The sequence below is a fragment of the Bos mutus genome, chromosome 19 (genome assembly GCF_027580195.1).
Source record: "Bos mutus isolate GX-2022 chromosome 19, NWIPB_WYAK_1.1, whole genome shotgun sequence".
Lineage (NCBI taxonomy): Eukaryota > Metazoa > Chordata > Mammalia > Artiodactyla > Bovidae > Bos > Bos mutus.
In genome coordinates, this window is record NC_091635.1 from 10,072,472 (window position 1) to 10,096,713 (window position 24,242).

The 24,242-nt window shown below is 49.8% G+C and overlaps 1 protein-coding gene across 3 annotated transcripts in view; it reads right to left on the reverse strand.

Annotated features, from left to right (window-relative positions):
• The window catches only part of RBFOX3 (RNA binding fox-1 homolog 3), a 439,266-nt gene that overhangs the window by 123,739 nt on the left and 291,285 nt on the right, over positions 1–24,242 (reverse strand). For all 3 annotated transcript variants that reach the window (XM_070389210.1, XM_070389212.1, XM_070389213.1), the window contains exon 4: positions 5,213–5,252. The gene's annotated coding sequence lies outside the window, so the exon portion shown is untranslated. The remainder of the gene's footprint in view (positions 1–5,212; positions 5,253–24,242) is intronic.

Below are 24,242 nucleotides of genomic sequence, written 5' to 3' on the forward strand. Positions count from 1 at the left end.
CCCACCCCAGGGAGCTTCCTGACCTCCCCATCACTGAGGTTTAGAGAGGCTTGGCGGTATTATCCTCCCCCTCCCTACTTATTCTTTACAATCAGAAATTTCTTAAGAAGAGATTCTGTGAAGAGCCCTTTGTAACAGTCTTCTAAGATCTAAATTCTTGATGTTGCAGATTCATCTTAATTGAGTTGGGGTGGGGTGGGCCGTTCTCAAGGAAAATGAGACAACGGTGTTTGTCCCTCTACTCAGACCCTTCACTGTCAGGTCCACGGTGCCTGGACCAGCCCACTCCCTTCACAGGAGCTCTCCCTCCTCCCACCCTGGTGCCTTGAGGCAAGAGTGGTTTTCAAGACATTGGACACCAGACGATGAAGGACAATGATCTGTCTCTGAGAGGTGGGAAACCCAGAGAGGGGAGCCCTCATAGCTTTCCACCCAGAGAGGTTTCAGGCCAAAGTGCAGGGATCCCAGGTAGAGCCTGGGGTCATTCCTGAGTTGAGACAGAACTGAGAGCTGGGGAGACCAAGTTGACTGGACCTGTAAGACTTGGTAGCAGAGAGGAAAGAGCTGGACAGAGTGGGGACCCTGGAGAGTTCTAGAGGGTTCCCACTGAGTATTCAGCTGAGTCCTAAGCAGCACATGCATTTGAGGGAAGAACCATCTGAAAGGATTAGAGGAAACAGTACAACCATCAAAATAACAAAATAAGAGGTAAAGCTAATAAGTCATGAATGGAGATAAAATGGAATAATGATTAAAAAATACTCAATCCAAAAGAAAGCAAAAAAAGATGGAAAAGAGGATAAAGAACAAATTTAAAAAACAGAAAAAAAATGAGATGATAGACTTAAGCCTATGTTGGACTAAGGTTTGAAAATTAATGAATATAATTCACCAAGTTTTTAAAGTTGTTTTTTTAGCAAACTAAAAATGGAAAGACATACGATCATTTCAATGGACACAGGAAAAGAATTTAACAACAGTCAACATCAGTTTCTAACAAAAAAAAAACTGAAAAAATTTTTCCAATGAACTAGCAATAGAAGGGAACTAGGTGAGCAAACTCCAGGAGACAGTGAAGGACAGGGAAGCCTGGTTTGCTGCAGTCCATGGGGTCACAAAGAGTTGGACACGGCTGAGCAACAAGAAATAGAAAGAGCCCTATGAAAAGCCTACAGATAATATCCTACTTAACAGTGAGAGGCTTACTATCTTTTTAACACAAGGTGTAAAACAAGAATGGTTGTTTTCACCACTTCTGTTTAGTGTTCTACCAGAGGTTCTAGCCAGTGAAACAAGGCAAGGAAAAGACATACAAGGCCTCCAGATTGGAAGGGTAGAAGCAAAACTGTCTTTCTTCACAGACAACATGATCATATATGCAGAAAATCTGATTGAATCTACAAAAGCTACTAGAACTGGTGAGTTTTGCAAGGTTTCAGGATACATGATTGCTATCAAAAAACATAATTTTGTTTTTATACACTAGCAACAATCAGAAATGGAAATAAAAAATGCCATTTAAAATAACAAAAAAATATGTGATACCACTTTTCACTTTCATGCATTGGAGAAAGAAATGGCAACCCACTCCAGTGTTCTTGCCTGGAGAATCCCAGGGATGGGGGAGCCTGGTGGGCTGCTGTCTATGGGGTCGCACAGAGTCGGACACGACTGAAGCGACTTAGCAGCAGCAGCAGCAGCAGGGGGTAAATCTGACAAGAGACATATAAGACCCATACACTGAACCACAAACCATAGATCAGAGAAAGGCGCCCCAACTAACTGGGGAGACATACCTTGTTTAAGAGTCAGGAGATAATATTGAGATTCAATGATCCTCCAAGTTGATCTATAGATTCAATGTAATCCCATTCAAATTCGCAGTTGGTATTAAAAAAACAATTCACATGCTGATTCTAAATGTAAGGGACCTAGAATAGCTAATCAAAGTTGGAGGGCCAACATTACCTGATCTCCAGACTTAATATAAAGCTACAATAATCGTGGTAGTATGGTATGGCATTCAGGTAGACAAACAGGTCAATGCAACTAAGTCCAGAAGTGGACCCACACATATATGACAACTAATTTCTTTTCAAACTGAGAAGACAATTCAACAGATAAAGGACAGTTTTTAAAATACGTAATATGGAATTCTGCGCTTCCCTGGTGGCTTATTGGTAAAGAATTCACCTACCAATGCAGGAGACGTGGGTTCTGTCCCTGGGTTGATGAGATCCCTGGAGGAGGAAATGGCAATCCACTCCAGTATTCTTGCCTAGGAAATTCCATGGACACAGGAGGCTACCAGGCTACAGTCCATGGGATCGCAAAAGAGTTGGACTTAACTAAGAGACTAAACAACAGCAACAACAATACGGAATCCACTGGCTATCCACATGCAGAAAAATGAATTTCAATCCACCTTCCACTATACACAAAAATGAACTCAAGATAAATCACAGACCTAATGGAGTATCTGAAACTTATAAAATGTCTGTAAGAAAGTATAGGAAAAAACCTTGGTGACTTTGGATCATGCTAAATAAATCTTGGATACAGCATGATCTATGAAGAACACATTGGCAAACTAGGCTTCATCCAAGTGAAAAAGTGTGCTCTTCACGGGGACACTACAGAGAGAATGAAAAGTCAGACCAATGGGAAGAAAAATATTGGCAAAGCAGGTGTCCAATAAAGGACTTATATTCAGAATATATAACTAACTCCCAAAACTCAACCATAAGAAAACAAACCACAAGTCTGTTCTCTATATTTGCATCTCTGTTGAGAGAGTAGCACTGAAACATATATATTACCATGTGTAAAGTAGATGGTGGGAGGTTGCTATTAAAACACAGGGAGCTCAGCCGGGTGCTCTGTGACAACCTAGAGGGGTGGGAGGAAGGCTCAAGAGGGAGGGGATATATGTTTACTTATGGCTGATTCGTGTTGTTGTACCGCAGAAACCAACACAACATCTTAAAGCAACTATCTTCCAATTAAACATAAAAAAGAAAAAAAAAACCACCCAATAAAAATATAGGCAAAGATTTGAACAGGCACTTCACCAAAGGAGATGCAGGTGTCAAATAATCACATGAAAGATGATCAACATCATTCGTCATCAGGGCAATGCAATGGGACCACAGCCAAATACCATTTCACACCTGTTAGAGTGGTTAAAAGGATAAAGACCGGTAACACCGAGTGTCGGTGAGCATACAAATCTGTGATCCTCACACACGGCTGGTGGGAATGTGAAATGCTGCAGCCATCTTTGGAAGAGAGTTTGGCCTTTACTTAAAAAGTTCAACATGCACTTCCCATAGGAGCCAGTCATTTCATTCTTGGTCTTTTACCCCAGAGAAAAGCAAGCTGGTGCTTGTACAAAGACTTGGTCATGAACGCTCCTGGCAGCTTTATTTGTAATAGCCCCAGACTGGAAACATCTCACATCTCCTTCAAGGACTAAATGGATAAACAAACCGTGGTGCTTTCATAACATGGAATGCTTCTCAGCAACAAGAAGGGTGAGCTGTGGGTGCACACCACCACATGGATGAATCTCAACACAATTGTGTTGGTGAAAGAGGCTAAACCGAAAGAGAGAGGACATAAGACGCGATTCTATTTATATAAAGTGCTAGGGAAAACAGATCATTTTATGGCAACAGAAGGCAGATCAGTGCTTGCCTAGGAAAAGGGGATTGGGAAGAGGTGAGAGGAAGAGATTAAAGAGCACCAGGAAAGTTCTGGGGGTGATGGATGTGTTTGGTGTCTTGACTGTAGCGATGATGTCCCGGGTATAATCATGTCAAAATGTAAAACTGTACACTGTGAAAACACCTAGTTGATTGTGTATGCATTGTACTTTGGTAAAGCTGAGTAAAATACTGAGTGTGCAAAAATCCAGCCAGCTGGTCACTACATCATCCTTAGAGTGCAAATGGACTCTCTGTCTCACAGACGAATTTACCTGAAGACTGGTTTGTATGCTTGCCCATACAATGAGACTCAATTTTATAAAGATGGCCTGGCAAGAAGGCTGCCGTGTGAAGCTGCCTTCTCTGTGGTTACAACACTCTGGTGAGAGAGTGAGAGCAAGGCCGACTCCACTTTCTCTGTCCCCTCCCACGGAGAAACGCATCGAGCACTCACAGAGCCAGGACAGTCACTCCCTGGGGACTCTGTCACGCATCATCCAGGGACACATGAAGAGGACCCCTGATGGAAAGCTAGTGAGCGGGGCCCACTTGTCCTCCCCACACAGCTCCTGTGGCCTGTGGTGAATGACATCTGGGAGACACTCCCTGGACAAGTCAAGCTCCATTTGGTCCATGATGAGCCAAGCGTGGGCTTGGGGAAAAAAAACACACTAAATTTCCAGTGTTTGGCTCAGGAAGGCCTCAGACTCCTCCCAACCAACAGCTTTACTTCTGTTTCTGCCCTGTGGATAGGCTTGGCTATCCTGGGCCCTGCAGCCAAGACCCAGGAGCCCGCGAGGAGAAGCCCCCTGGGACCCAGGATGACAAGTACATGGCACACCTGCGTGTTCTAATTTTGTTCACAACAAATACACATTATCTTTACAATAACTTACCCCTCCCCCAAAGTAAAAGTCTGCAAGTGAGCCTACACGAGAGAGCACCTGCGGGTGGGCAGGACACAGGACCCAGGGCTCAGGTCAGAAATGTCCAGCGCCCTCTGCTCCCCACCCCTCCACCATGGGGGTTGGCTTTGGGAACTGAGCCCCTTCCCCGAGGAGGCCAGGCCACAGATGGGAGTTGGACACCCTGGACCAGTGAGCCTGAGCTGCCCTGGGTTCTGAAGACCTGCAGTCTGGGGGTGGACAGCTGGGCACCGAGTACCTGGGGTGGGAGAAGGGGAGGTGAAGGGAAGGGACGAGGAAGGAACCAGTGCAGCTTCCCCGGCCACGCCGAGCTGCTAGGCAGCGTCGCCTTTAAACAAACTCCTGTTCTCTCATGTCCCTCCTGGCTCCCCAGGCCTGCTTTCCCAGTATATATTGGGCTGGCCCATCATGGGAAGAGAGCTAAATAAGCCACCCCACTTCGACCCCACCAAACCCCTCCTTCGAGCAAATAGGAAACTCAGAGCCCCCCAGCACCCACTGTCAGCAGCTCCCAAGATGTTCAACATGCGCATATCTGCCAAAAACTATTCAGGGGGAAAAAAGAGAAAGTCTTTCTACCTTTTATTCAGCCAATTTTTCCCGAGGCACTGTGGGCTCTCTAAGAAAAAGAAAAAGAGAGAAAGAAAGAAAGAGGAGAGAATTAGAATCAATGTCGCCATCATACATCTGGTTGCTAGCTGTGATTTGCCCATTGACTAGTCAAGTCTGGAAAAGGAGGCATTATCTCCCTGGGAGGCCGAGGAAACCTGCCCAGGTTAAACTCTCGCGGCTGTCTGTGCGCTGGCGGGGCTGGGAGTCGGCATTTGATTTAACAGGCAGAGACAAAGGGAAACAGAACACCCTGGGCCTGCCATCCAGATTTTCCAAACTCATGTTTCCCTGCAACTCTGGGGCACTCCTTTGTGTTTTCTCTCTTTCTTCCCTTTCCCGCAAACTCTGAGGTACCTCTTCTCTTCTTCCCCACCCCCACCTGGTTTTGAGGTTACCTTCAAAGGGGATTTTGTGGCTCCCTGCCTCCCCAGGTGCATCTCTGTGTAGAGTCATGGCCTGCCAATCTATTTTAACAGTAGTCAAAGGAGAACACAAGGAAAAGTGGATGGGCTGCTGCTGTTGCTTAAAGAGAAGTAAGACAGTTCTAAATCCCAGCAAACACATGATTTCAGAAGCCACCATTGTGTGCTGTTTGGAATTAGGCGCTGCTTCCAGGAGCTTCCATCGGCAGGAGCAGCTCGGAGCTGGTGGCGGAGTGGCAGGGCCCAGGTATTAGCTCCTTTTATAACCCAGGAACCTGGGATGCGAGATATCAAGGGGCCCGTCCTGGGGGCCTGGGGGCTGCACACGTGTGTCTGGACTCCTGATCCCGCCCTTTTCTCATCGGGCACTTTGGAGATTAGAAATGAGGGTGCATGTCTGTGCATGAACGTATGTGTTTTCTCTGGACTTAAATTTTCCTTATTGATTTTGGTAATGTTTCATAACTGTATATGTACATATCTTGCACATGATAAAATACACATAACATTTTACCATTTTAACCATTTTAAAGTGTACAGTTCAGTGGTATTAACTGCATTCACATTGTTGTACACACCATATCTGGTTCTAGAACTTTTTCATCACTCTGAAAGGAAACCACATACTCATTAAGAAGTCACTCGGCATCCCCCTATCCACACTGTGTGTGTACTTTAAACAAAAAAAAAACCCTTAACATAAACATGTTAAAAACAACCGAAAAGCTTCCAGAATCAAAAGGTAGTCAACTGGGCCTCTTTCTTACAATGCAGAAAATCACCGTCATTACCGTCATCAATATCACCAGGAATGGTGTTAAAAAAGACGAAAAAGAAAAGAAAAAAGAAATCACCAGGAAGAACAGGGAGCTGCTGTCACTTATTCTGTACATTTTATGTGCCAGCTGCAGGCACCATTCTTACCACCCCCATTTTTCAGATGAAAAAACTGAGGTGCCCTCGGTTAAGCGACTGCACCACCAGTAGCTGGGGTGGCTGGGTTTCCCCAGCAGGTTTCCACTGTGCTGCACTTCCACCCATGGAAAGAGGCACCCTGCTCTGCAGGAAGTAAGAATTAAAAGTGGAAGGGGAACATTTAATGCACAGATTTTGCTTGGCACATGGTAAGAGTTTGTGCAAATCACAAGGCACTATCTCATGGGAAACCTGTTCCCACCCGCCCCCCGTCCCCACACACACAGATACCAGCCACGGCAGGGATGGCTGTGGGCCAAAGTGTGACTGAACTTGAGCCACAAACGAAGTGGCCATCACGGATGTGGCCCCCCCAACAGCCACTGTGTTGACTGGCATCCCTGCCACCCCCAGCCAGCTGGCAAAAGTGGCTTTTCTGGCACGTGCCCACATGCAGCTCACAAAGTGACTGGGTGAGATTGGAAGGCACCATCGAATGAAGGCGTCCTTACAAAATGAGTCGGATTGAATCAATCAACTTGCATCAGCCGCTGCCTTCAGTTGATTTGGGGGATTTTCTTATTGTTGACTCTTTCCTTTTTTTTTTCTTCTTAAAGTGAGTTTTCCTCTCAGTTCAATTCAATTTAGTTCCATTTAATTCAATCCATCCAGCCCCAGTGGGCAGACATATGCACTGGCTGGAGCATGGGTCTGGGCCAAGCCTGTGGGAGTCGGATTGGAGGAGCCTGCTCTGCTGGGCAGGCGGCTGCAGGGCAGGAGAACGCAGGCTGGTCCAGGATGTGAGACGGGGCACTTCATCCCTCCCTGCCCTAGTCTCTCCTCTACCCAAACAACTTCCATGACCACCCTCCTTTATCCACTGTGTCCAACCCACAGATTTCCTCTAGGCGCCAGGGAATCTGCTGGCCTGGAATTCCCAGTCTCTGGGGAACATCAGCCCAGATCAAGGTTGGCAAGGCAGCCCCACCCTCACCCTACTAGCCTCCACTGGTCCTAAGGTCCTGAGTCACTCCTTGAAAGTGAAAGTCACTCAGTCTTGTCTGACTGTTTGCATATTTGCAAAGAGTGCACACTCTTTGCACATATTCCATGAACTATACAGTCCATGGAATTCTCCAGGCCAGAATACTGGAGTAGGTAGCCTTTCCCTTCTCCAGGAGATCTTCCCAATCCAGGGATCAAACCCAGGTCTCCCGCATTGCAGGCAGATTCTTTACCAGCTGAGCCGCAAGGGAAACCCAGTGTTTCCACAGTTATCAGGGGCCTCATTTGGCCAAAGGGAAATATCTGATACCTACGCCTTTTGAGGGGCTTCCCTATGGCTCAGACAGTGAAGAATCTGCCTGCAGTACCAGGATTCGATCCCTGGGTCAGGAAGATCCCCTGGAGAAGGGAATGGCTACCCACTCCAGTATTCTTGCCTGGAGAATCCCATGGACAGAGGAGCCTGGTGGGCGACAGTCCATGGGGTCGCAAAGAGTCAGACATGAGTGAGCAACTAACACTTTCATGCCATTTGAATCCAGGGGTTACAATGATTCAGTCCATGTCAGAAGACTCAGAGGCAGGGGCCCATGTCCATCTCCTCTGTACTTTGAAAGACCCAGAACCAGAGGGACAGTTGGGAGGCCCTGGTGAGCCTGATGCCTCACACGAGGGTCCAGCCTGTTCTCCTAGCGCTTCAGGCTGAGCCTCCTGCTCGTCATGGTCCGCTGTCCGGGTACAGAATTTCCAAGGTAATGAAGGTTTTCCTTATGCCTCCCTGGAGGTTATTGCTACCTGGAAGGAAAGGAAGTGGGCTCTGTGCAGACCCGTCCCCGCTGTGGCCCAGCTGCCCTCCTGGAGTGAGCAGCCAGGGATGGGCTGACTCCGATGGGGCTTGCCTTGCTTTCTGAGACAAATACTGGCTTCTCCTTCCCTCTTCCACACCCCAGCATCTCCTACCCTCTACTCTCTCACCTCACCCACCTGTCCCACCACCCCATCTGTGAGAGGTGGGAGGGAGGAGCCTGGGGCTCATCCTGATTGATGGGCCTTGCTGACAACATCCACCCGTGGGAGTGCTGGTGGGTCAGGAACCATGGGGCTGACTCTCAGCCTCACAGTTAGCAAACACTGCTCTCAGCCGCCCAGCGGGATAATCAATTATGGAGATTTTTGCCACCATGATCAGGTTCGTGGAGAAGCACAGCTCATTAGACCAGGAGCCCTGAAGTTCCCAAGCACAGCCGAGGAAAGACTCTTTAGCAAAGTCCAAACAGAGTAAGATGTATTTACGAAGCTCGGGGGGTCTCCACCCAGCCCAGCCTGCACTGCTACAGCCTCTGCGTGAAGTCTGCTGAGCTACAAACTGTGGACTTCCTTGATGGCAAGGAGTTATGCAGAGCCGAGCTGCTTTCCGTCTGTTGGGGCAGGAAGTCCCCTCCGTGTGGCACCCACTCACTAGGCTGTGACCCAAACACCACCCCGCAGAGGCCATATCTCAGAGGCCCCAGAGCCTGGCACAGGGCCAATACAGAGAGATGGAGGCAGTAGATGTTTGGTGAAGGAATGAATGAATGAACCAGCAGGCAAGTGTCTGCCATGAGGGATCATGACCAGATGACCATTTTGAGAAGCAGGCCTGGGTCCTTCTAGAGTGATATTTGCTCCTGGGGATCCCATCATAAAGGGACACTCACCCCCATGGGGACCATTCCTCATGGTCTCCCCGCTCAGTTCTCCTTCACCCCAGATTCCATTAGTTCACAGCTTAACTTGCCACCCTCACCCCCGTCCCCCTCCAATGCCGAGTTCCTCTTGGGCTTTTCTCTACAATTCTCCTTAACAGCATTAGTATCTGTCTTTATTCAACTCCATTCAAATGAAAGATGTCATTCCCTTTAACCTGTGTTCTCTTCTGTCCATAAATCAGTGGATTTTTAAAGAAATTAATTTACTTGTATCACCTTCGGGATGAAAAGAATACACGTCCTGCACCCCTATGTTCGTAACAGTCCTATTTGCAATAGCCAAGATGGAGGAGCCTGGTGGGCTGCAGTCCATGGGGTCGCTGGGAGTCAGACACGACTGAGCGACTTCCCTTTCACTTTTCACTTTCATGCACTGGAAAAGGAAATGGCAACCCACTCCAGTGTTCTTGCCTGGAGAATCCCAGGGATGGGGGAGCCTGGTGGGCTGCTGTCTATGGGGTCACACAGAGTCGGACAGGACTGAAGTGACTTAGCAACAGCAAGACAGGGTAACAAATTAAATGTCCATCAACAGATGGATAAAGAGGATGTGGCACACACACACACACATACACACACTGGAACATTACTCACCCATAAAAAGGAATGAAATAATGCCATTGCAGGATGTGGATGGACCTAGAGATTATCATATTAAGTGAAGTAAGTCAGACAAAGGAAGACAAATACCATATAATATCACTTACATGTGGAATTTAAAATATGATACAAATGAACATACCCATGAAACATTCACAGACAAAGAGAACAGACTTGTAGTTGCCAAGTGGGTGAGGGTGGAGGAGGGAAGGGTTGGGAGCTTGGGATTAGCAGATGCAAACTAGAATATCTAGGATGGATAAATAATAAAGTCCTGCTATATAGCACAAGGAGCTCTAGTCAATACCCTATGACAAACCAGAATGGAAAAGTATATGAAAAAGAAAATATATGTGTAACTGAGTCACTTTGCTGTACAGTGGAAATTACTACAACACTGTAATTCAACTATACTTCAAAGAAGTTTGTTTTAAACCCATTGTTAGTGTGCATCATGCAATACAACCTGCCAGGAAAGATTCCCTTCCGATGTGGTCCAGACCCGCCCACAGGTGACTCTCCCGTGGTGTACCCTGGACCGCCTCACTCCTGCCCCAGCCAGGTGCCACGTCTCTTGACTATGGGGCAGGAGGAGAACGGTATGGCGAGAGCAGAACATGGAATTATGACTGACTGTGACTTCAACTATTTGCTAAAGTCAGTTTACCAGTAGTCATCTTGGCTCTTGTTTATCAAGCATTTATCCTGTGCTAAACACTGAGTATACATGTCAAGCCTCATATCAGCCCACGAGTTAGGCATTATTATCCCCAATTTCCAGATAAGAAAAAGGATGCTCAAATGTTTATCCAGGTCCATTTCACTTTAAGTCCCAGCTACCTCACCACACCCTCCTGTACGTTTAGCGGGGAGAGGGTTTATAGAATCCATCATACTGGAACACCTGTGTTCTTAGCTCAACCGTTAAGAATAACCAAGTTGGCCACAGATGCCTGCATTCCGGGACAAAGAGAAAATGGCCTGTCCTGGCGGGAGTGTTTGAGAGAGGAAGAGCTTGTTGACGCTGAAGGCGATGAGGAAGCTACTGGTGACAGTAGAGACCCATTTCTGAAAGAGGAAGCTTGGGTGTCTGAGTCAGCTTGGGCTGCATAATAAAACACCGCAGCTTGGGGGTGCTTAAATGGTTCTGGAGGCTGGAAGTCTGCAAATGGGTGCCAGCGTGGTTGGGGTCTGGTGAGGGCCCGCTTCCCCACTTGCAGTTGGCTGCCTTCCTGCTGTGTCCTTGCATGGATGGGGAAAGAGCTGTGGTGCCGCTTCTGATGAGAAAGACACTAATGAAGCAGTAATTCCATCCTGGGACCCCACCCTCCTGACCTCATCCCACCCTAATCACCTCCCAAAGACCCCACCTCCGTACACCATCACAGCGAGGGTTAAGGCATCAACCTGCGAATTAGGGGCGGGGCGGGGGGTGGGGGGAAACAAATGTTTAGTCCATGGCACTCAGCTCCCCAGCATCCATGCTTTCCTTTGCTTTTTTCTCTCTGTGTTTTCCCAAATGTGCAGCGCTGGGGCTGGCCTCTTGTTTATGATCAGAGCAGATTTATCTGGCGTCATACAAGCTGCTGCAGTGCAGTCGCCAGCCCAGGAAGGATCTTGGGGGCCCCTTGCCCACACTGGTCACGCTGCTTGTTAAGAGTCCCTGCTCAGAGAGCCTGGGGCCCTCCCATCACCTCAACCTTCTAGGGAGGGGCAAGGCCAGGTGGACGGTACAGAGGCAACGTTAAAAACACTGCCTGTCCACTGCTACTCTTGTTGTATTACTTTGGATTTTATTAAATAGCCCATATTGTGCTCTCTAAGGGGAACTGGAGGTGAATGGTGCAATTTTATAAATAAAAAATTAACCGTGGGTGGCTTAAACACGACTTCTGATGATGGTCCATCACAACGCCAGAGCTACCTCAATTTAAAGGTTGTTTCTTCTTTACCTTTATGAAAAGAAATTCACCTTTGGAGAGAAGAGGAGAGGACAAAAGAGGAGGGGAGGGTAGAGGGGAGGAGGGGAGGAGGGGAGGGAAGGGCTGGGGAGGGATGAGGAGGGCTGCAGGCTCATGGCTCAGAGACCCCGAGGCACTGCAAGGGAGTCTGAGGTGTTCTAGCAGGTTCTGGTCATCAGAGTGGATACAAGGTTGTCTGGGATTCTGAGCACACGGAACACAGCACAGCAGGGGACGAGCCACCCCCTTTGGGCCCCTCAGAGCGGCTGGGCAGGAAGGAGCTTACTCTGTTCTGGCAGCAGCCCAGACCCCTCTCCTAAAAAGACCAGGCAGGGCTCAGGGACCTCCCTCAGCCAGAGTCCCCCCTTCAAGTCCCTCCAAGGCTTTAGTCCTGCTCCAGGGGGCAGGGAGCAGGCAAGCCCATCTAGCTCTCTGCCTGCAGGGCGGCCCCGTGGGCCTTGCAGCAGTAACTGCACAGCTGACATCCACCGAGTGTGCGGGCAGAAGGTGGGGAATGTCCAGCCACCCACTGCGGTGCATGTGGCTCTGGTGCCCTTCTGTCTGCTTGTGACTCCCTGGCCATCCCTTCTCTGCCCTTCTGTGACCAGCTGGCTCTCCTGGCTGTGTTGGACTTTGCAAACTCTGGAGCTTCTGGATCCCCGCCTGGCCCAGCCTCATGGCCCCTGAGCTGCCCTGGCCTTTGCCAGCAGCCCTGGAAGCTGTCAATCACTCCTGTAGTATAGGAGGCTCTGTCTGGTGGGATGAGGTCAGCAGGCAGCTAGAGGGGAGGACCCCATGTTAGCTGAACTCAGCATGGACCTGGGGCCCAAGGGAGCCCACTGGTCAAAGGCCCGGCGGCACTGCCAGCATCTGAGCTGTCCAGCAGCCCTACCGCATGTCACCCTCCTGCACTGGGGTCGGCCGGGGGCAATTTTCCCAAGGTGGACATGGCTTGAAGGAACAGAATGCCCAGTGCCGCCAAGTGGATAGCAGATGGTGGGGGGTGCCAGTGAGGGAGGGACCAGACACTCCACTGTGGACACAGAAACCACTCAAGAACAAAGTCAGAGAGGAAAGGCAGGGGTGGGGGTGTGGTCTCTCCTCCCTGAAGAGCTTTCTAACACAGCCCCTATTGCTCAGAGCCCAGCGGTGGGTTCCATACAACCCACCTGGCCATCAGCCCATGGACAAGATGCCAGCTGCACTGGGTAGAATGGTACCCCCAGAAATGCGTGTCCCTCTGGAACCTCAGAATGGGAGAGAGGGTCTTTGCAGATTCAGCTAGTTAAGGGTGGAGATAAGAGCATCCTGGATTAGTAGGTCTTAAGTCCAATGAGAGTGTCCGTATAAGGACCAGAAAAGGAGCAGACACAGGCTCAGAAAGGCCATGTGACGAGAGGCAGCACCTGGAGTGATGTGGCCACAGGCCAAGCCGAGCCTGAGCTTCAAAAGCTGAAAGAGGCAGGAAGGACCCGCCCCTAGGGCCTTCAGAGAGATGGTGGACCTGCTGACAGCTTTATTTCAGGCTTCTGGCCTCCAGGAGTGTGAGAGAATAATTCTGGGAGTTGTAAGCCTCATAGTTTGTGGAAATGTGTCACAGCAGCTCCAGGGCACTAATCTCGCCTCCTCCAAACATCTTAGAATGATCTGGACCTTTGCCCCCACCCTTGCTGCACCCGTCTCATCCTGGCCTGTGCAGCCTCGATCCAGCCCCAGCAGCGCATTTCCTCCTGCTCACTGGCCCTCCGTGACGTCATTCTGACCACGCCCACTCTCCAATGCTCGCCCCTCCAAAGAGCTGTTCTTTCTAATGCCAGCTAGAGGGGAGGCCATGGTCCAAGGAGCCGGACACTGCACATCCAGTAGGCTGGTGTCTGGCAATCGGATCCCGAGAAACAGCTTTCAGACTGAAAGACTCCAGGAAAACCGTCGTTCCCTTGAGGGGTACTTTGAATCCACTTTTTAATTTGTTTGGGGTTTTTTTGAGTTTTGTTTGACTTTTTTATTGTGGTAAAATATATGCAACAATTTTTTTTTTTTTACCATTTTAGCCATTTTTAGGTGTACTACTCAGACAGAAATATGCTCACACCATTGTACAATCATCACCACTGTCCATCTGCAGACCTTCTTCATCCTCCTAAACTGAAACTCTGTCCCCATTAAACACTAACTCCCCAGCCCTCCCCCAGCTCCAGAACACTTCCATGCTACTTCCCGTCTCTGTGAATGTGACTCCTCCAGGGACCTCAAATGAGTGGAATCACACCGAATTTGCCCTTCTGGGACTGATTCATCTCACTGAGCGCAGTGTCCTTATAGTTCCTCCACGTGGCAGCAGGTGTCAGAATTTTATACCTTTTAAAGGCTGACTAATATTCCATTATGTGGATAGACCACATTTTGTTCATTCATCTGTCGATCAACATGTTGAGCCACTTTTAAAAACAGCGAGAATCATAGTATCAGCCATATTTTCCTCTGTTCTTTGGCTGTTAGCAAGTTCAGAAAAAAAAAAATGTGGCTCAACCTTGCCAGTTGTATTTCAAAGCCCCACAGGCAGCTTTTTCTGTTCTATTTCTCTTTTTCTGTTCTTTGATCTTGACTTCTACCTATTGACACATTTCCATTTTATTTAGTGTGGTTTTAAAAATGGATGCAAACCCATCTATGGGACACAATGGGGATACCAGCTAAGAGCGATCGCCATTGTGCATTCTCCAAGCTGTCCTTGATGCCGCACCAGCTTCTCTACCCGCTGAAGAGCACTCAGCTTTACAGCTCTGCTGTCTCCAACTCCGTTCATTCATTCACTCAACAAACATGCAACGAATCCAGGCGGGAGGGGCACGGATGTGTACAGCTCGACCGTGGAGGCAAGGACACCTTTGACTGCCTGGTTTCCTGGTCACTTCCAGTGGGTTCTGACTACAGGGCTCTGGTTACCGGGTTCTGAGGCTGGGTTCTGATTACGCTGAGGAGGCCGTTCTTTCTAATGAAGGTAGAGGGCCCCCTCTGAGCCATTCCCCAGGGAGCTAGGGGCTGCCACGTTCTCTTCAACACTCGGCTGAAATGGAGTTCAGTGATGGCCAAGTCTGGGCGGCCGTCCCAGTCTCCACTTGGCTCTGGTCCCTTATGTTTCTTTAAAAGCCAGAGGCCTCTGAGCACAGAGAGTCAGCCAGGGCGGTGTTCAAAATCACAGTGGGGTTGTGTCTCCTTGTAGGTGCTCTGTGGAAACCTGACGATGTACTTCTGCCTTTCCTTGGCATGCCAGGTCTGGCCGGAGGACAGGGCCCCTCTACAGAAGCGTGGGTGGGATGCTGACCACCTGTGCCCTGAGCAGCATGGGTTGGGGGTGGGGAGGGTGATGGAGAGGGCGGAGGAGTTGAGTTAATACACAGGACAGACAGCACCAATCAGCACGCAGACGGTCTGCTATACTAGCTTCTTAGATGAGCATGTTTCTCTATCAATAATTTAGACATATCCTTTCTCCTCTGGGAGACAGGCAAAATCTCATTTCCTGAGCAAATCCCCTAAGAAACCAACCTGTTCATTCCTCTAAGATTTTCAGAAATCTATCTCGATCAACCTACTTATAAAATAAAAGTAGAGACTCAGCTGAGAGGGCTGGGAGCTGGGCAGCAGGGCAGCTGTCTGTACAGATCATGGTAGCCAGGTGGGGTCCAGGCTATGTCCCAGTTCCAAGCTGGGAAGTGCAGCTAGCCCCATCCTCCTCCACTAGCCTGTAAATGCCACCAGGAGGATGTGCAGAGAACAGAACCAGACTGTTTGATGTTGACACAACTACTAGATAATCGGTTGAAGAAATAGAGAAAACCCAGGCAGAGATGCCCATTTTAGGAAAAATCTTGGGATGGGGTGTGTGCTCAGCCGCTCAGTCGTGTCTTACTCTTTGCAACCCCATGGACTGTAGCCTGCCAGGCTCCTCTGTCCATGGGATTCTCCAGGCAAGAATACTAGAGTGGGTTGCCATTTCCTTCTCCAGGGGATCTTCCCAACCTAGGGATCGAACCTGAGTCTCTTAAGTCTCCTGCATTGGCAGGTGGGTTCTTTACAACTGAGCCACCTGGGATGGGGTGTCTGCAGCTTTTTCCTGCTCCCCAAATGGAAGGGAGACCTTGGTTGTGCTGGGTGCTTATGTCAGAAGTTAATCCACCATCCAGTCCCACCTGGGATGGTGGTGAAATCTTTGGCTAGTGCCTCTGGGTGCCTCAGTTTACTCGTCTGTAAAGTGAGGAGGCAACAGAGCTGCCCTCCTGGTGCCTTTGTAAGGAATAAAGGAGAACAGGCTTCAGCATGACGCCTGGACCATTACTGGGGAGGATTTCACCCCCGTGATGAGGTCATGAGTCTGCACTGTGTTCTTCGTGGGCTAGGGAGCCCTCTGCACAAACTCATCACAAGTCATCCCACAAGCTGACAGGTGGGTGCCTTTGTCCCTGGATGCAGGCAGGGAAGCTGGTGCACCTACAGTGGCTGGTGGTCCTGGGTGGCAGAGGCGTCACTGTCACTTTCTTTGGGAAACGAGGCTGGAGGGGAGTGATGGGTGTTGATATGCAGAGGGTTCAGAGTCCGGCCTCAGTAACCAGCAAGGTCCAACCTTCAGAGTTCCGTCTCTAGTCTCAGAGCTCTGAGGGCTTGCCAGGCCCCCTGGGGGACTGTGCCCACTGCCGACCCCCTGCTGGCCAGGTCCTATGTCTGAGCTGGGACCTGCCACCTGAAGGCCAAGGAGGATCTTCCTGCCAGCTTGGCCATGGCAAGGTCCCCGCCCCTGGGTCAGCAACATTGCAGGCCTGCCCCTTTCTGCCCCTGACAAAGGACTCCGGAGACCTCTAAACCACCAAGCCCAGCAAACCACTGCTGGAAGGGCCGTGAAGCCTGGGACCTTGGGCACAGCCAACCACTGCCTGCTGGAGTGCTGGTGGCCAAGGAGTGCTTAGGTCTTTAAAGTCACACACATGTGCTTGGGCTGCAGGTTGGGGGCAGGGGGGGCTGCTGAGCTGTGAGAAAAATCAGAGCCCACTCTGCACCCCCTCCTTCTGTTCAGCATGTCCCAGGAGGCCCTATTCCAATCCTGCTGCATAACCACATCTCTCATTTTCTGTATCTTGATGCTTTGACACTGGGGCACTGCCAACTTTGGAGGGACTGCCCCTCCCACTGCTGGCTAATTCCTAGAGATGGCAGACAACACTCCGTGCCCATCTTTCATGTACAACCCAACCAACCCAGAGCCCACACCCCCAAGTCCTCTACCGGGCTCTCACTCTCCAGGCCACTGTCCACCGGCCCTAACCACCACAGGGCCAGGTATCGGATGCTTGGGACAGCCTGTCTGCCTGGAACCCACTGAAATGACTCAACCAGCCCATCCTGATCCTGCTCACCCTGTCACACCTGTCTGTTCCCTTGGAAACCACAGCTCAGGCTCTTGCCCACATATTCCCATTCCCTCTGCCTCTGATCCGTCCTGGTGCTGCCCACGTGGCCTACGTGGCACGCCTCCTGTGTTTCTAGGGGACTACGAGTATAAAACTGTCTCCTCGCATGACAGTCACTTTTGCTACTTTGTGCCCCCTAGCTCACCTGATTCAAGCAAATCTTGGGTCCTCTTAGTACCTGCCAGCCTCAGGTTGTAAAGGGTGATGCCGAAGTACTCCCCTGAGGGCGAGGGAAGACTCAGTGCTTGGTGCAGCTTAGAGGCTGCCGGCTTGGCTTGATTGCCGCTGCCAGAACCACCTCTAAAGGACTATCACTGCTCAGCAATTACCTTTTGGGCTTAACACATCTCTGCTAGTTTTACCAATTTCAGTCTTCCATTGGAATCGGCCTCAGAAGTAAAAAGTGAACCTGAACTTCTATCAGACCCATGTCCCGGCGAGCACCTGCCTGCAACTGACCTTCATTGACAAGCAGCTAATTTGCGGATTGTGCCTATATGGACAGTTGGGTCTATTTAGTAATAGATAGACTCTGTCTTGAGGGGCTTCCCTGGTGGCTCAGTGGTAAAGAATCTGCCTGACAACCAGGAGATGTGGGTTTGATCCCTGTGTCAGAAAGATCCCCTGGAGAAGGAAATGCAGACCACTCCAGTATTCTTGCCTGGAAAATCCCACAGACAGAGGAGCCTGGTGGGCTACAGTCCATGGGGTTGCAAAAGTCAGACACAACTTAGTGACCTCACAAGAGGCAGCAGCCTCTGTCTTCTGCCACACTGAAAGCCTTTCCTGAGATGGACGGAGAACACGGTCATTTGTGAGTGCATTCATGTGCACATTCCTAAGGTCCTGAGGCTATTGGTCAAGACTTTAAGTAGTAATAACAAAAATGACTTTCATTGTAGGAGGAGGCCCTTACGAGGACTGTTCAACTAGCAGATCTTGAGATGCAGTGGACAAGCCATCAGGGGAAGTCAGTGGTTGTTCAGTGCTGAATGTATGTTTGCTTCCATGGATATGCGTGTTGGGGGAGGCTCACAAACCCTGCCTCACGTGGAGGACATCTGGTTTGTAGAAACAAGGGAGTAGAGTTGGCTTTCTGGGTATTTCAGCTGGTAAAGAATCCACCTGCAATGCAGGAGACCCTGGTTTGATTCCTGGGTCGGGAAGATCACCTAGAGAAGGATTAAGCTACCCACTCCAATATTCTTGGGCTTCCCTGGTGGCTCAGATGGTAAAGAATCCGTCTGAAATGCAGGAGACCTGGGTTCGATCCCTGGGTTGGAAAGATCCCCTGGAGGAGGGCATGGCAACCCACTCCAGTATACTTGCATGGAGAATCCCTATGGACAGAGGAACCTGGCGGGCTACAGTTCATGGGGTCACAGAGTCGGACATGACTGAAGTGACATACACACAGGAAGGGTTCCCCGTAAGGCTTCTTGGAGAGAGCCTCTCCGGGGCTCTCCCTGCTCCCTAACTGCCCACTCAGCCTAAGTGGCTCTCCAGGCTTCCCTCCCATTTGCACCCCTCTTCCCAGTGACACATGCCTGGACCTTCTTCTCTGTGCCCTGGCTCCATCCCCCATCTGTCTTGCAAGAACTCCTACTTCCAGGTGTCCAGTCCAGCATCCCCTGGTCCCTTCCAGATATCACCGCCTGGTTACCTATGCTAGGAGACAAGCAAACTAAAGATATAAGACCAAGAAAGTCCCCTTCCCCCATACCTCCTGGTTCAGCCAATGATACTGATCCAGGGCCCCAGACTCAGAACTTCTGGGCATCCTCACTTGTGCCCTCCCTCATCCTCCCCAAACTGTGCTCCTGGCTTCTATCTGTTCTCCCTCCTCAGCACCTTTGTACCTGTTTGTTCCTCACCACCTGGCAAAGGGCCCCTTCTCTCCCCAGAACTCTCTGCAGCCTCTGAACTTGCTCCAGACCTGGAGCCCCTCCAGGAGTCTGGCCCCAACGTGTGGCCAGATGGGTCTGCTTCACTGCAAACCTGACCCTGTCACATACCTGACAGCAGCCTGCAGGCTTGGGGAAGGTTCAGACCTCTTCACCTGGTGCCTGAGGCTGCTGACACCTGGTGCCAACCCGCCTTTTCACCCCTGCCTCCCCCATGGCTCCCCATCACATATCTATCTCAGGTCAAGAAGAGAGTCCTCCAGGTCCATGATATGCTTGCCCGTGCCTGCAAAGACCTGTTCCTTTTCCTCCAGCCATAAACTCTTCCTCAACTGAATTATCACATGGTCTCTGTCAGCCTTGTCTTTCTTGATCTCTCAGCAAAATGGCAGTCTGTTGAGCAGACCCTCAGGCCTCCTGGGCTGGCCCCACATGCTCCTGGTCCTCCTCTTGTGACTCCAGCCTTCCTTCTCCATCCCTCTTACAGCTCCAGCCTCTTCTAGTGGGTGCCCCAGGGCTCAATCCGCCCCCTTTCTCTTCTTACCCTTTACCTTTTCCTTGAGCTTCTCCATCACCACTCTGACTGCAGTCACCACCTGCATCCCAGGGATGCTGGACTTGGCACCTGCAGCTGAAGTCTCTGAGAGTCAGGCCAACTCAACCAGCCTCTTCTCTCCTCCAACCCAACATGCTCAAGGCTCCTGGTCCTACCTCAGCAGATCCATTTCAATAAATGGAGCCATCACCCAGCCAAGTGAGCAGGTCACCTGGGGGCCACCCTGGCCTTCCCTGTTTCACATCATGTCCATCATTGATTCTGCCAATTTGGCTTCCAGAATGCCTCTGGCATCATCTACTTCTGTCTACCTCTATGTAACATGTTGCTTATCTGGCTCCTAAACTATCACTTCTTAGCAGTGGCCACAGGACTGGAAAAGGTCAGTTTTCATTCCAATCCCAAAGAAAGGCAATGCCAAAGAATGTCCAAACTACTGCACAATTGCACTCATCTCACATGCTAGTAAAGTAATGCTCAAAATTCTCCAAGTCAGGCTTCAACAGTACGTGAACCGTGAACTTCCAGATGTTTAAGCTGGATTTAGAAAAGACAGAGGAACCAGAGATCAAATTGCCAACATCTGTTGGATCATAGAAAAAGCAAGAGAATTCCAGAAGAACATCTGCTTCATTGACTATGCTAAAGCCTTTGACTTTGTGGATCACAACAAACTGTGGAAAATTTTTAAAGAGGTGGGAAAACCAGACCACCTGACCTGCCTTCTGAGAAATCTGTATGCAGGTCAAGAAGTAACCGTTAAAACTGGACATGGAGCAACGGACTGGTTCCAAATTGGTGAAGGAGTACATCAGGCTGTATGTTGTCACCTTGCTTATTTAACTTGTATGCAGAGCACATCAAGTGAAATACTGGGCTGGATGAAGGACAAGCTAGAATCAAGATTGCTAGGAGAAATATCAATAACCTCAGATATGCAGATGACACCACCCTTATGGCAGAAAGTGAAGAGGAACTAAAGAGCCTCTTGATGAAAGTGAAAGAGGAGAGTGAAAAAAACTGGCTTAAAACTCAACATTCAAAAAATGAAGATCATGGCATCCAGTCCCATCACTTCATGGCAAATAGATTGGTTAACAATGGAAAGAGTGACAGATTTTATTTTCTTGGGCTCCAAAATCACTGCAGATGGTGACTGCAGCCATGAAATTAAAAGACGTTTGCTCCTTGGAAGAAAAGCTATGACCAGCATAGACAGCATATTAAAAAGCAGAGATATTACTTTACTGACAAAGGTCCATAAAGTCAGTTCAGTTCAGTTCAGTTCAGTTGTTCAGTCGTGTCCAACTCTTTGAGACCCCATGAACCGCAGCACGCCAGGCCTCCCTGTCCATCACCAACTCCCGGAGTTTACCCAAACTCATGTCCACTGAGTCGGTGATGCCATTGAACCATCTCATCCTCTGTCGCCCCCTTCTTCTCCTGCCTTCAATCTTTCCCAACATCAGGGTCTTTTCAAATGAGTCAGCTCTTTGCATTCGGTGGCCAAAATATTGAAGTTTCAGCTTCAACATCAGTCCTTCCAATGAACACCCAGGACTGATTTCCTTTAGGATTGACTGGTTGGATCTCCTTGCAGTCCAAGGGACTCTCAAGAGTCTTCTCCAACATTACAGTTCAAAAGCATCAATTCTTCTGCACTCAGCTTTCTTTATAGTCCAACTCTCACATCCATACATGACTACTGGAAAAACCATAGCCTTGACTAGACGGACATTTGTTGACAAAGTAATGTCTCTGCTTTTTAATATGCTGTCTAGGTTGGTCATAACTTTCCTTCCAAGGAGTAAGCATCTTTTAATTTCATGGCTGCAATAAAGTCAAAGCTATGGTTTTTCCAGAAGTCATGTATGGATGTGAGAGTTGGACCATAAAGAAAGCTGAAAGCCGAAGAATTGATGCTTTTGAACTGTGGTGTTGGAGAAGACTCTTTGAGAGTCCCTTGGACAGCGAGGAGATCACACCAGTCGATCCTAAAGGAAATTAGTCCTGAATGTTCATTGGAAGGATTGATGCTGGAGCTGAAGCTCCAATATTTTGGCCACCTGATGTGAAGAACTGACTCATTGGAAAAGACCCTGATGCTGGGAAAGATTGAAGGCAAGAGGAGAAGGGGGCAACAGAGGATAAGATAGTTGGATGGCATCACCGACTCAATGGACATGAGTTTGAGCAAATTCTGGGAGATGGTGAAGGACAGGAAAAGCTGGTGTGCTGCAGTCCACGGAGTTGCAAAGGGTCAGACACAACTGAGTGACTGAACTGAACTGAAACCATCACTTCTTACGTGAACCAGCCCCCAGACAGTTTCCTGAATTAACTGCAGCTCCCACTCAGCAGCCAGGGTGACACTCTCATGATGGAAATCTGGACATGCCCCCTCCCTCCTATTAACACATGTGTGCTGCTCCTCAAAGCAGCTCCCCTGGCATGCACCGTCTCCTCCTGCAGCAGCACCCAGCGTTTCCCAGAGAGGGGTTAGAGCCAGGCAGAGCCAACTTGCTGCTTCCTTGAGAACCCCACCCCCACCCCAGACAAAGCCAAGGGGAGGACACGGATTAATTTAACTTTTAATTACATCCACTTAACAAGATTATCCAGCTGAGGTTAAAAAAAGTCTGCCTCCCAGATGAAAAAAAGCCCTCTCTTTATCTATTTATATCCACTATATACATAAGCAGAAACGAATATTTCTTTATGGACCATTAAAGATTTAATGTTTAATTTATAGCCACTTTCTCTGGCGGGGTGTCCAGGCACAATGTCAACATTTTTAATTAAATGAAAAAAAAATTTTTATCATAAAGATATATATATATATATTTTAAAGCCACATTTGTAACAGTTAGCAACAGACCCGATTTGCTGCTCTGGGAGGTGTCATTGGTGGGAGAGAGTACTGGGAAATGGGGAGACGTCTCTGGAGTTTCAGATCACAGGCTGGGTGGTTAGTGCCCCTCTGGGGATGGAGGGGAGGTGGGGGCAGCCCCTGCCGTAAAAGCCCAGCTATGTGGCTGAGCATGGGAGGCTCTGGATTGTTTGTTGAGTACCCACTGCGTGCCAGGCACTCTCCTCGGTGACTGACACACTCACACAGCCTCAGTTCTCCCAACTATGGTCCAGGAGGCAGGGGCAGGGTGGGGGCCAGGGATCACCATCAGTGAAGCTCAGTGAAGCAGAGCAACCTGCCCGAGGTCACACGGCGGAAGTAAATGGATGAGAAGCCATGTGCGGACCCAGACCAGAGCCCCCAGCCCGAGCTCTTCCCTTTTCTCACATAGCCTGCTGAGAATGAACTCAGGAAGGAGACTTCTGACCGCTGTGTGTGAGACTTCTGACCGCTGTGTGTCAGACTTCTTCTGAGTCATCAGAAGTGACCAGTCACCTGGGCATAAGCAAGGAGCTATGCCAGGGGGACTCGGTCACAGATGGGTCCCTAACACCCGGGTTCAGTGGGTCCCAGCAATCATTCATGGAGTTTCAAAGTTCATGAGAGTGAGGGTGGCTTTCTAGGAGGGGCTCAGGGGTCCTGGCATCAGGGAGCAGGGACCCTGAGGTCTGCAGGAGGCCAGCTGCTGTCTAGCTCTGATCCCTCCTCTTCACCACCTTGCCCCTTGGTGGCAGCAGGTAAAGAGAGTCACTTGCTCTGAGGGCCCCCTGCTGTAGCCTAACCCTAGCCCTTCCCTCAATCTGGAACACGTGGCCTTAGGGTGCAGCTCACAGCTGCTTGGCCGGGCTCATGCATACTGACCTTGGGTGTAGATCGAGGGAAGGACAACTAGTTGTCCAGCCCATCCCTGGCCCCATCTGAGGGTCCTGGGGGTGGAGACGGAAGCTGGCCCCTGAAACAAATTGATCGTGTCCAGGGCGAGCTCTCAGGGCACTGCCCTCCTGTCCTGAGAGGACTCACAGCTGACCAGGGGCCACTGGTCTGCTGCCACCAGGGGTCACTCCTGAGTCCTTTCAGCAACTCCTGGATTTAGGCCCTCTCTGTGCAGCGTCAGGCCAGGCCACGGGCGGCGATGGACCATTCACAGCCGTGTCCCTGTGAAACCGGCTCTCCTGTGTGGTTTCCGCATACTGACAAGGCCACTGCCTGGCTGGTGGGATGAGTGGATAGCCTGACTGTGCAGGCAATGGCCACTCGGGGTCTCGCCACAGGCCTGACGCTCTGGGGAAATTGTTGGGCTTACAGGCCAATGCAGTAAATGAAGTAACACCTGCCCGGGGCCCTACCTTACTTTGTTCCAGCTCCAGGGAGGGTCTGGACAAGACCTGTGCGCCCAGAGACTCCACCCTGGGCAGGGACTGTCGACCATACAGGAGGGCAGGCGGCCTGTTCTGAGGGCCCAGACTGGACTTTGCTGACTTCCCTGCCCCCAGGCTGCCTACCCTTCCCT